Source organism: Thamnophis elegans, chromosome Z (genome assembly GCF_009769535.1).
Source record: "Thamnophis elegans isolate rThaEle1 chromosome Z, rThaEle1.pri, whole genome shotgun sequence".
NCBI lineage: Eukaryota > Metazoa > Chordata > Lepidosauria > Squamata > Colubridae > Thamnophis > Thamnophis elegans.
The window spans coordinates 102,979,192-102,992,277 of record NC_045558.1 but is presented as its reverse complement, the minus strand read 5'-3'; positions in this window follow the sequence as shown (position 1 = coordinate 102,992,277).

Below are 13,086 nucleotides of genomic sequence, written 5' to 3'. Positions count from 1 at the left end.
ATTTTTTTTTAAAGGAAAGTTGATCAAAACAAATAGCCTAAAAGCAACGGGTGAAAACTATTTCCCCTTCCTTCCCTTCATGAGGTCAAGCTTTTTGCCCATAAGAGAACATCAAGTTAAGATATGCTTTCTATTCCTAGGTAGGTTATACAACTAATGAGAATATTTGTTTGCCAACTTTTGCTCTCTGGTTTTTCCTTCATTTGATTTTTCTTTTGTTTAATTTTTGTAAATACTCCTACGATTTATCACATGCATTCTGCAAAAAGTATCATGTTCTTATCCTAAACTAACAAAAGTCTTGTTGGAGCCTAAAAGATATTTACATCGAGTGTGGCAAAAGCCTATCAATGTGCCAAATTCAATAATCTGAATTACTAATGATAACTAGTGATTCCCTTAACTAACTTAACTATGGCAAGAAAGGTTGTAAAACAGGACAAAACTCACTTAACAAAACACTGTCTTGTTTAGCAATGCAAATTTGGAGCTCAATTGTGGGAGGACTACCTGTACTGTTCTCATTGCTATGCGCTATGTTGCTCCACTGTAAACAATACAAATCTACAATCATTATATCTGTATGTTCTTTGTATTCTTTCATGATTTCCGAGACCAATTACACTGGGGAAGAGGTGTGTGTGTGTGTATACGTACTATAATTTTTACACAAATTGTGGAAATTGGGTATGAAACTTGGATTTTGTTTTTGTTGTTAAAGAGAAGGTTCTTACTCAACTATCTACCTCGAAATTATAGGATGGATATGGATCCTGGAAATTTTGCAGCTTTTAAAAAACAAAGAAGACCCAAACAGTGCAAATCAAGAGATCTCTTATCTCAATTTCCTTTTCAATCATCTTCATGGTGTCTTCGACTTTTACTTTCAGTTTCGCTACACCACCCATTCGCAACATGGATTTTAATAACATTTAATTACCTAAATAAAATGTGGAAATAATTACTCATGGAAAACAGACGGCAAATGGATTTTTTCCTCCTTTTTATTTAAAAAAATGAAACAGTGGAGTAAAGCAGTTTGTGGCAGTAAACAAGCTGGAAGAAAAATGGAGCCAGTGTCCATCCATAATCACAACTTTGGATCTGAGCCAACTTAACCTGCCTCATGCAAAAGACAAGGGGTCAAAGAACAGAGATTTTTTTTAAAAAAGAAAAGAAAATTAAGCGGAGAAAGTTTTTTTAAAAAATACAGCGGACCAAAGAGAGGAAAACAATTACTCAAGAGTACAATTTTCAAGGGCTGAATTCATAACAGTTTCAAAGGCTTAGAACATAAGGTCTGACACATTTCACAAAATCAATACATGGAGCGAAATTTCCTTTCCAAATTCACACAAGTTATTTGTTTTTACATAAAAGTGATTTGTCTAATACATTTGTAGCAATTGATTATTCTAACAGAAGTTAAGGTCCAAAAGCATTGTTTCTCAATCTCAGCCACTTTAAGAAGCCACAGGGCTGGGGAATTCTGGGAGTTAAAAGTTCATGCTTCTTAAACTGACTGAACCTGAGAAACATTGACATAGAGTAACAAAATAGTTTTACACCAATGGAGGATGTGAGATTTTTTTTCCTCATTAGCCACAAATATGTTTTAAAATATTACAGAAATTCATGGGAACAACCATCCATCAAGGAAACTCTATTGAACCTCCATCTTCTGAGGCAGTGAATCAGATGATGACAACGAGCAATAAGGATTGGCAAACTACCGAAACAATTTGCTATGAGCTACCAGTTTCTCTTTTCACTTGAAACAAAATGCTAGTTTAGATTAATAGTAGCCTCGGTTGCTCATTCAATAAAACAGCCCTTATGATTCCTTCTACTGTGTTCATTAATTTGATAAACTGCCAATAAAACAACTTAAAAAAAAATGCAACAAGGTTGTCCAGCATTATTGAAGGAGGGTATAAAAGAGTTACAAAAGACCACGCACTTGTGTGTCTAAGGCACAATTTCAATTAAACACTGATAGTTGTGTAAGCTGGTCAGCACTTATGCTAAAAACGTTGAAAGAAAATGGTACACACGAGTTCTGATATGAATTATTAGGAAAAAGAAGGAAGAAATATGTGTGTGTGTGTGTGTATATATTTAAAAAATCATTAAAGGAGGGAAAGAATGACTGAGGTGTTGGGGTTCTTACAAACTAACAAACACTTCAAAAATCAAGGTTGATCATCTGTAATGTCGTAATGCAGCCTCAGTGGAACCCAAGCAATTCTTCCTAGCTTTATGTCACTAGCTTGTAGGCATAAGTTGTTTTTGGCAGTGCTCACAGTAAGCAAACTGCTTTCCAGTATCTGTTTTTGTCTTCAAATCAATACAACAAGGTAAAGAGAGACCCATTTTACAGACTGGAAACGCTAAGGCTTGGGAAAATCAGGATTCCAGATCCAACAAACACAAAATCTATCTGTAGACCGGGTTTCCACATATCAACAATCCACAATACCAGGCATGTACCTAGCAGTCCTGCTTGATTGTAAGAGAACTGTGTTTTGTTGCAAGCTCCACATGCATCAGCCATGCTTGGGCAGCTTTTGACTGCCTCCATTGCTCACTGGATTAGGGCAAATAGCTCCTCCATTGATTCCAGGGCAGTAACCCCAATGCGGATACCTACTGAGCTGACTAAGCTGCTCTGGAGTGTGTTGGCTTTGTTAGGTGTATGGCCAGAACACTATCTCCGTACCAGCAATGCAGAAACCAAACCTCTTGCCCATAATTCCATGGCCCTCTGTATCTTACCTGCTTTAGAGTGCAGAGAGAGCCTTTAGTTCTATTTCTTTTTTTAAAAAAACTTTTTTTTAAGCAGTACGATTATTGGGGGGGGGGGATTTTTTTTCTCCCTAGACTACATAGTATGTTGTATTATCACTACCTAATTATTTATTTAAATCTATAGGTGCTAAGAGGTAGATAAAACAAACATGAATTGGTTATATTCATATCATATCATATGTATGTATATATGGTCATCATGCCCTTAGACTGACATGAAGTGCAGCTCAACAGGCACTTAACAGGGTACCAATGAGAGGTTGGGGAGAACTGACTTATGATTTAGTGGCACCCAACCTGAACTAAACCAGGAGATACTATCTCTGGCTCATGATTAACATGTAATGAATGGAATGGCTGTGATTAATAAAGAGAGTGAAGGACATGGCTTGAATTCCTATTGCTGACAAATATCTGTTAACAGGCAGTGTGTCAAAAAACAGAAGTGAGCTTCTACGTTTGGTAGAACTCTTCTTTAAGCTCACCTTTTCAAGTAAAAATTAGAATCTGAGTTGATTCCAAGCTGGGTCCAAACAGCTTGAGCTGCTATGCATAAAGCAGAAACATTAAATCAGTGGTAGTTACACTGAATCTTAAATCCCATCAATTTCAGTGGACTTACTAAATCTGGATCTAACTCCCTCGTTCATGCTGCAAGGATTAAATTTGTACAGATGTTAGGAGATTTTAATTATACTTCCTTTAGGAAATTAATATCCAAAGCACACAGCTTGCAGCATTAGTCCATTACCCTTGGAAAGCAAATAACAGCTAAAGAAAAACATATTTTTCATTAATAAATGCCTATAGTCTTTTGAGGTTTATGTAGAGACATGTTTTCCCTTCTTCTTAGAAGGAAATCTAATGTTTGCTGATGCTATCAATCAGAAATTTCATTAAATATAGTTAATTAAAAGCTCAAAATAAATTGAGCTGAAAGTTGTTTAATTTCATGGGAAGAATGTCCTTTTCATTTTTCTTTTCCTTTTAAATTGAACAAATCAGAAAAGCCTGCTTCAGTTAGGGAGTCAGGACCGTCTCCATCCAACACACTCCCTTTAGCAACTTCTTGACTGAACAATCACAGCCACTCCATATTATAAATGTCATCACAGAAACAGGGAAAATTGCTAAACGTATAAACTTTTGCAGGAAAGCCAACCCCACTGTCAGAAGGACAAGGTTTTAAAAGTACAAAAACAAAAATACAATGCCTAAAGCGGTTGCCCTGTTGTGCCTGTACACCAACAACCAAGTTGGAGAGGTATTTTATTTTTGAAAAAGTCAAAGTTTAAAAATAAGATCCTGTAATAAAGTACCAGGATTTGAATCGATGTTAAATCAAGTGTGGGAATAGGGTGCTTTTAAAGAGTGGGTTGATTTTTAGAAAGCTGTGCAAAAAGACAGCAATTTATAGCCTGCAAATATAACCACTTCATAAGCCAGGCATTATAAATTACTAGCTTTGTATAACACTTACTTTGGCTGTGTCTGCACATTGCACTAAGACGTGTTACTTTTTTCAATTTGATATATTATGATGTGTGAAACCAGGCATTATAGTTGTAATCTGATTTATGGCTTAGTATTATCTAAGAAATAAAATAGCATAGCTTGTACAACAAGCCAGCATGAAGCATAACATGAATTTCAGATAAACTATTGCTGAGTAAAAATGATAGGTAGCCGTCCCTTGGCTACACACAGCATGACTTCTCCTTCTACTTACCTCACAGCCATGCTAATTCAAAAGTGCAGCAGCCATGAAACAATTCCTGGATTCACCAGCTGTATAGATGGAAATGTTTTGCTTTTATGGATCATCTTGTTTGGAAACTGTCTTAGTAAACTCCAATATGCCTTCACATACAAATCTTTTGGTGTCTACAGAATTTGTGCTTTGTTGGAAAAGATGCACCAGCACTGGTTCCCAGTCTTTTTCAAATGTCATTTTCCTCAAAATGTAAATCTAATGTTTTTGACTGCTCTTGGAGAGCTGCAAATCAGCCGTATTTGCCTGTTATCTCCAGGCTGGGGCAGCAAAACTCTATTGAGGATGTCCCTAAATAAGACCGGCAGGAAGATATAAAAGGTTCAGAATTACTAATGAGACCCCAGCCAGCACAAGCACTACTGAATTAGATCTTTTTGTAGCTCTCATAAATTACAACGAGGCTTTGCAAAGAAATGCATTCCTCTGAAAATAATACTTTGTGTCACATGCAATGGTCACAGAACATGGCAAGAAATTTTGAGAATTTCTTTAGAAAACGTATATATCCATCCATTTGTAAATCCAATTCTCTCTGTTTTACAGTTTTCTGCCCATTTCTATGACTGTTGCATTCAAATAAAACTTTTTATCCTCCTTCTGTTTATTACTATTATGTCAGTCAGCAATTGATCAATTTCATCTGAAATTCTTATTGAAGTATGTTGATATTGGGGGAATGGCTACCTCTGAGCATATAGGCATAAAGAGCTCCGGTTTTCTGGCACTGTTTATTAAGGAAATTGGAGAGAATTTTAAAATTTAAACCTGAGCATTAACTTATCTGTAGACCTTAAAATTTCAGATGATATTTCATTTCAAGGGGAAAAAAACCTAAGCAACATTGGAATCTTGCTAAATAAGAGACAGTGCTTCTGCTAACTGCATATAACAATATGAATATTCTACTAAGTCCAACAAATTGGAGGAAATGTGTAAAATTAATATTTTAAGAAACTGGATACATAGAGTATTACTGTAGTACTGTATTACAGTACAGTAATACAGTACAGTATTACTGTACTGGAATGGGAATGAGAAAGATAGAATCTCTATGGTCAAGTATAAAAAAATGCTTCATTCAATTTAGGCATCTCTAAATAGGGTTGGACAAGAACCTTGTCCAAAACCATGGAGCTACTGTCAACAATTCAAAAGATAGCAAGAGCATCCCTAAAGGCAGAACTAAAATGGCCAGACCATGCAGCAAAGTGAAGCCCTTACCTACTACACAAACTATCATTATATTCTTCCTTGTACATCACTGAAGAACTAAAATTGTAATGGAGTCTTTTACATTTCATTATTATTATTATTATTTTGGAAATACGAGACATACATCTCTTTTTTTAAAAAAAAATCTTATGTCATTTCCTACATCAGTTTAGAGATGTCTTCTTCCAAACGGATTGATCCAGTTCCTTCTTTGTTGCTTTGGATATAGTTCCTAAGATTTTAGTTTTAATTGTAAAGCAACTAATGTGAAGATTTTTGTGCATGTTAATCTCTTTGGAAAGTCTAACTCTGGAAAAACTTGAAAATTTTTCAGAAGGCGTAATTTAACATTCATTCACATACGTTGAATCTTGGATTCCAAAAACACTGCACCTATTTAAATATATTCTGGATTTGGTTCCAAGTCAACTGAAGTGAAGTGCAATCAAAACACGGTTCCAAATAAGATTATTCTTGTTATGTATAACATTCCAAGTTTAGAAATTTTAAAAATTTCTAAGCCTCCTGAGACAGCCTATGTAACACACGTTCTTAAAACATGCATACATCAGCATGGAAGGTCCAATAATATTAGGTCATTTGTGTCACACAGCTCTCTTACCTGCCCTCACAACCCCTTGAAGCTTATCCTCCCGAGACTTTCTGCCTTTCCACTGTCTTGCTCCTCCTTTCTCCTTCAATTATAGTAAGCCTTTTGAGGAAAGAAAATCAATTACGTGAAATCCTGGGGAGAGTGTCCTTATTAGTTCGTTGTAACTCAAAAGTGATTTTTGAAAGGCCTTTTCCACATCGCCATATGCTAACTTCTTAATGGCTAAAGTGATTTAATGCTTCCAGACAGGAGGTTACGATGGAGTAGACCTAGATCAAAACACAAACCATCAACATCATCTATAATGGGACATTAAGTACACAGCAATGCCTTGAAGTAATTTTCTTAATCTGTTACTCCCCAGATGTGTAGAATTCCAATCTCTACAATCCCCAGCCAGCAGACAGGTTGCTTGAGGGATTATGGGCATTAGTCCAACACATCTGGAGAAAACAGAAGGCTGCTACAGATGATCAGAGCAGTTAAGTTCAATCAAACCCAACTCACAATGTTCTCTTTCTAGACTTTTCTGATGAACAAGATGAAACTCATCCAACTATCCAGATTAAGATAACAGAGATAGCTGAGGTATTGTGGAATTAAGATTTGTTTTCTGTTTATAAGGATTCAATTTTATTGGCTTGGCAAATAATCTTTTACAAAAAGATTTTCTCTGAGCCACTTTCAGATTACATTAGAGGAAAAGGCAGTCTTTCAAATCATCAGATTCTTTAACACTAAAATTTTAAAACAAATCCTTGTTTTTTAATATATTCTCTGATAAGTCTTTTTTTTGCTTATCATTGATATAAAGCTGCAAAAGTATGTATGTCCATCTACATACTTCTTGATGAGTATATTCCCACCATCCCTCACCAACATGGACATATACACATTGTAAACTGAAATAAAGTGGTGGAATTTAAGGCCAACATTTGTCTCAGTTACTATATACCTGATCTTTTTTGGACACTAGAAATGTGGAAGCAATGGCAGAAAATAGCAGCAAATTGAGGTGCTGAGGGAGAAGCTATAAGTGCTGATAATAAGAGCCAAACCCTGAGTTCCTAATCTCATCTGAAGCCTTGGGAGCAGAACACGAGAGGACTTCTGCTTCCAGTAGAATTTGATAGTTACATTGGCATTAACACAAGTGTTCAAAGATCCAATTCAAAATGAGAAATTTCTGCAAAACTCATAATTCAATGGCAAAAGAGGCCACTATCATGGTGTGGCAGGATCAAACGTTAATGACTGCACATTTTAAAAAAATAATCATCATAACCCCCTCCAACCTTTGTATCATACTCAACCACTGCATCATCATTTCCACTTAATAGATGAATAAGAACAGATGCACCCTCAGTAGGACAAAGGCCTCCTATTCAAGGCAACTGAAATCCTCTTGAATGTTAATAGGATTCATGTAAAGCCTACAGCTTGAACCCTAAAGCCAGGCTGTTAAAACTGCCTACCCTTTGAATAACGTTATGCTCATTTGGATAATGCAAGATGTCTTCACTCCAAACACTTCATATAGCTGGAATTTTGAAAAAGAAAACACAGCAACATTTAGATGCTAAGAGCACTAGAGGAGAGAGGGGAGAATGTTTTCCCACCCACCCCATTCCTTTCAAAGAATACCAAAAATTGCTTGCTGCTGAGGAAAAAAGCCAACTTATTTGCTATGGCTGATGTCTGAATTATAATAATTTTAAAAATCTTGATCTATGCAAGTCTGTATTAAAAGCAAGAGAAGTCAGAGATCTTCAAGAAAGGAAACCTACATTTTGCCCTACATCTTTTCCTGTGGGGACAAGAGCATTAGAGGTAGCATTCTTTTTATCCCACTCTTCTTAACTTATAATTCATTACAGTATAGTCCATACTGTCTTAAATAGACTGTATTTTGCAACTATCTTTATTTATGAAGGGTGAGAAACGTGTTGATAGGAACATCAATGTTTTCCAACTAGGAAAGCAGGGGGAGAGGCATTGGGGCTTTCAACTCATCCCAAACTCCAATCTCTACAGGAAAATGATAGTGACTTTTTAAGAACAATAGATCTGATCTCTCAAAAACCCAGTTTGCATTTGGCTGGAGAGCTTCCGGGTCAGAATCATTTTAAGACAATCATTTGTGAATCCATTTACAACCACTGCTTTTTAAAATTACACGTAGAGAGGGTTATCTGTTCCAAGTGCAATGGAATATAAAACAAATTCAATGTTTAAACTTGCCCAGCTCCATACTTTTCAAAGCATGGCTATTAGAGTTGCAGTTTCTCCTCAAGAAGAATGTACAAAAAGTCACAAGAAAGTTTGGCTCCCATTTCTTTTTTCTAAAAAAAATAACGGTCTGCTTCTCCTCAGTAAAACTGAGGTAATCTTTGTAGAATATTTCACAGTAATATAGCGGAAAAGACGGTCAAGTAAATGCAAACACAAAAATGTATGTCAACTGAGTAATTCCTAATTGGAATATTTTTGTAACTTTTCATTAAAAAACCTCATCTGTGGCTTTCCAATCCTAAGCACACTTCATTTAGTTTCAACACGCAAAAGATATGCAAAAATCATTCTTATGTTTCTAGTGATCTATCACAAATTTCTTTGTATAAATGTACTGTAGTTCAATATTTGAGATGCTAATATCTCTCTGCATGGAGATCCAATGGACAAACCACTTTCATGAGATTTGTCTCCTTTTTGCTCTCATTATGCCATTTTCTGCACAAACAGCATTTGAGCAACCCCAAATGTTGAAAAATATGTGAAAGAAACCCCAGCTTTAATAAACCAGATAATCAGCCAAAAAAAAATCACAAATCTGAATTCCAACTGCCACAGAATGATATCAACTATGCTAATCAAAGAAACTCACCCTAATTTCCAAATTAAATATATTTAAGTAGAATTAGCCAATTTAAACCCTCAAGATTGCCATATTACTTTGTCTTTTAGACAACTGCTTCTTTTCACACAAATGCTAACAACCTGGACACTGACATTGAAATACACAGGTTTTAATTTTGCCAATTTTTTGAGCGGACAGAATTTATAATTTGAATTTTAGATCTAAGTAAAATTAAGCTGCAAATTTGAGAATGGGAAAAATCTGCCGTCTTTTCCGCTACATCTGAAGTCTCTGCAGTTCTCCATAAAGAGCTTGTAACATTTCCAACCTGCATAATAACTTCTGGCTCATTAGAAATTAGGAAACGTAACTTCTCTTTTCATTAAAAAAATAAAATATTCAAGACTATCAGCTTTTATATAAAATATCAGCAAGCCCAAAAAACAAAACAATTGTTGAGGTAACTTCATACCTTGAGGTAGCTTTTCCCCTCCATTATTCTCTCATTTCTTTTTTCTTCTTCTTTTTCCTCCTTTCCCTTAAAACACAAAGCAATGCCTGACATTTCTGTACATGCCCGTTCTTGCAAGGTTTCAGAAAAAAAGGAAAGCAGCCGCTTCAGTGTAAACAGCAAGATCCATGCAGCCACTTTAGCTTCAATTCAAAGATGTCATTCGGGTAACAGGCATATGGAAATACACTGGACCTGGATTTGCTAGTTGTCACAAACAGCCCAGTCCCAAAAACATTGTTAAACCTGGACAATCGATGAGTCAATATATAACAAAAGTCTTGTCTCTGCTAAGATATAAATATATCAAGACAAAGAGGGATAATTTGCCCCATATTGTTACTTATTTCCTTTTTAAAGAAATTACAAAATTAGAATGCAACATGATTTGCACTCTGTGTTAATACATCTGTAATCAAATGAATTAATGTTTACAATTTCCATGCCTTGAATCGCTGCCAAGTGTCAAGTTATTTCATTAGCATTTTTAAGAAGCCTAACACTCAAGAATCCACGTAAAACACAATGTCCATATTGAAATTAACAGGGCTTTTGCAGCCACTGAATGAAATTCAAACCATTGACTTGATTTTTCCATTAATTTGGCAAAAGTATACAATTTGTTGCTTTCCAGGGTATGTAATGACCACTCTGGGGCAAACAGCTTTCCATGTCCACCAATCAAATTGCCTTGAGGTAGATAAGGATGCAAGAGTTTTTTTTCGCTGGGTGGACCTTTTCAAATCAATTCCGTTACATTCGTGCTGGTTGTAAGGATTCAAGGCTCTTTTGGGGAAAATAACTTATCCTCAGAGGAACAGTTTAATTGATGCCCAAGTCAATGCAGAGACAAAACTTTGTTCTGGGCTCAGGATGCCAGGTGAGCAGTTCCTGCTCTTCATAAATTCTAAAAACCCATTGTAAATATTTTAAACATTTTTTTTTCTTTTTAAAGTTTGCATAAGAGTGACTGGGATTAGTAACCATATTACATTCTTCTGATGTCTATATTTGGTATCGCCTCCTAAAGAAAATCAATAACTTTGTGGCAGAAAAAATATATATAAGCATTTCAAAATTAGGGGGTTGTTTGCTATTATTTTAATCACACCAATTCTTTCATTAAAAATCGCTTTTGGTTTCATTTTTAGGCCCCATTGTTTTTCTTCCTCCAAGCCAAAAAAGAAACAGCAATTTCTCTATGCATACTTGCTATTTCTTTCATTCCTTCTGGAGGTAATTGGTTCCTTTTCTGGGGATTATCTGACACATTGGTTTGTCTTCTACAGAGATAAACTGGCACTAATTTTAATCTGGAGATTAAGTCCTTTACTGTGCAATCCAGTACATACCTGGAATTCAATGCCCAAGGTGTAAGGTTGTGCTGGTAAGTCAACCATTTTAATCTCATAGTTAAGATCAATGAAGTAATCATTTGTTTGAACTCAGATAAGATGTTCTGTGTATCTTCACTCATTCAAGTATGGGGAAGACTGCTCCCTAGAGAAAAATCTCCCAGTAACAACTCCAAGAGTGCCTACATTAAAGGCACTTTTCGTAAATGATCCACAGATTTTAGTGCACCAATTTGTAAGTGTTTTGTTATTCTCTGTATCAAGACAGGAACTAGTACTTCTCCTTTTTGGTATGACTAAGCACTGAGGTTCTTCTAAAGATAGGATAACATATGAAAAGAGATAATTTCTGATGTTATTAAAACTCTGGAGGAAGTATAGCAAGTGATGTCCCCTGTCTTGAACCTTTCCCAGCAGCATAACACTGTCTCATGATAGAAACGTCTGAAGTGGACAGGAGCCCTGACCATTCTTGGGGGGGGAAAAGGACCTAGGTTGCTACATTCTAAGGTCCTTTGATTGTGAAATCTATATGGCAAGTAGCCTTGAGGTATATCTTTCTTTTGCAACCAATGCACTATCCCACACTTCCCCTAAAATGTGTTTAAAAGTCAGGTACATGTAATGTACCCCAAACACTTATGCATATATTGAGTTTTTACTCTCCACTGATTTTGGGAGGAGGAGGAAGCAATAATTACATGGACAGAGGAAGCCATGGAAACTGGCAATCAGGAAGAGAATGAGGCATTTTCAAATGACACCTCAATAGACAACACTTTTGAGGCTGAGATTCTCCAAGATTGGCAGACCTCTTGCTACTTTATCTAAAGTTGCCATTCAACAATTAAAGTAGGATGGCTGCAACCTCTCCAAATATAGTAACTACAGGTCATTTGCTAGCGATCATACAGCAGTAATTGCAATTTCTCTTCAGTAGCAGTCAAGGGCAAGTTGATTTACCATTGGGGAAAGGCTGAACTGAAGGAGATCTAAATGCTATTTATCTTTAGACTGCAGTTCACAATTCATTGCTTCATAATATCGACTTTAAAATTCGTGTAAAGCAGTTTTCTCCAATCTTGCGCCTTCCAAATATGTTTGGCTTCAACCCTCAGAATTTCCCAACCAATAAAATGTTAGGAAGTACTGGAACTGAAATCGAACGCATCAGGAGGAGAACAACAGATTGGGGAAAACTATACATCTTCCAGAATCTATAATAAATCCTAAGTCACACTTATTTTTACAGAGCGTGTAACTTCATCTGAAAACATTCAGTGTACTAACCACAGGAAGAAGCAAAAGTCCTGAAATGTTAAAACGTTAAACACTAGTGAAATAGGAATAGGATATGCATTTGTGTTTGCCTGGAATAGGGATTTTACTGTGGCTTGGACTTATATGTCAAAACGTGTAAATACCAAATTAGAGGAGAGGATACTAGACATTAAGCCACTTTTCACAAAATGAAAAGTAAAGCCATTTTATCCATTGAACTGGAAATAATTTGAATCTGACGACTTAATAGTTCAAGAGAATTAAAACTCTATGGCCACTTGCGACAATTTTTGTCTTCCATTAACCATCTCATTAAGAATATACATCTTAGGTGGAATTAAAGCATATTCTTCACTGATTGATTTTCTAATTATTTCAATACTTTTTCTAGCTTAACAAAAGGAATAGGGGAAGGGGAGAGGAAGAGAGACGGATAGACAGATGTGCTATTTATTTCCTCAATTATGGATCAACCATGGCTCAATTCAGATATCATACAAAACTCCTTTGTAATAAAATCATGTTTTGTTATTTGCCAAGCATACAAAAATCAGAAACCCAGGCTAAAAATCAATTTCAAAGGTCAATTTTGAGGTGGTTTATCATGTAAAGAGAGCCATTTTAAGACCATGCCGTATTATAAAAAATATAGTATTAACAATGGAAAGCAGATAA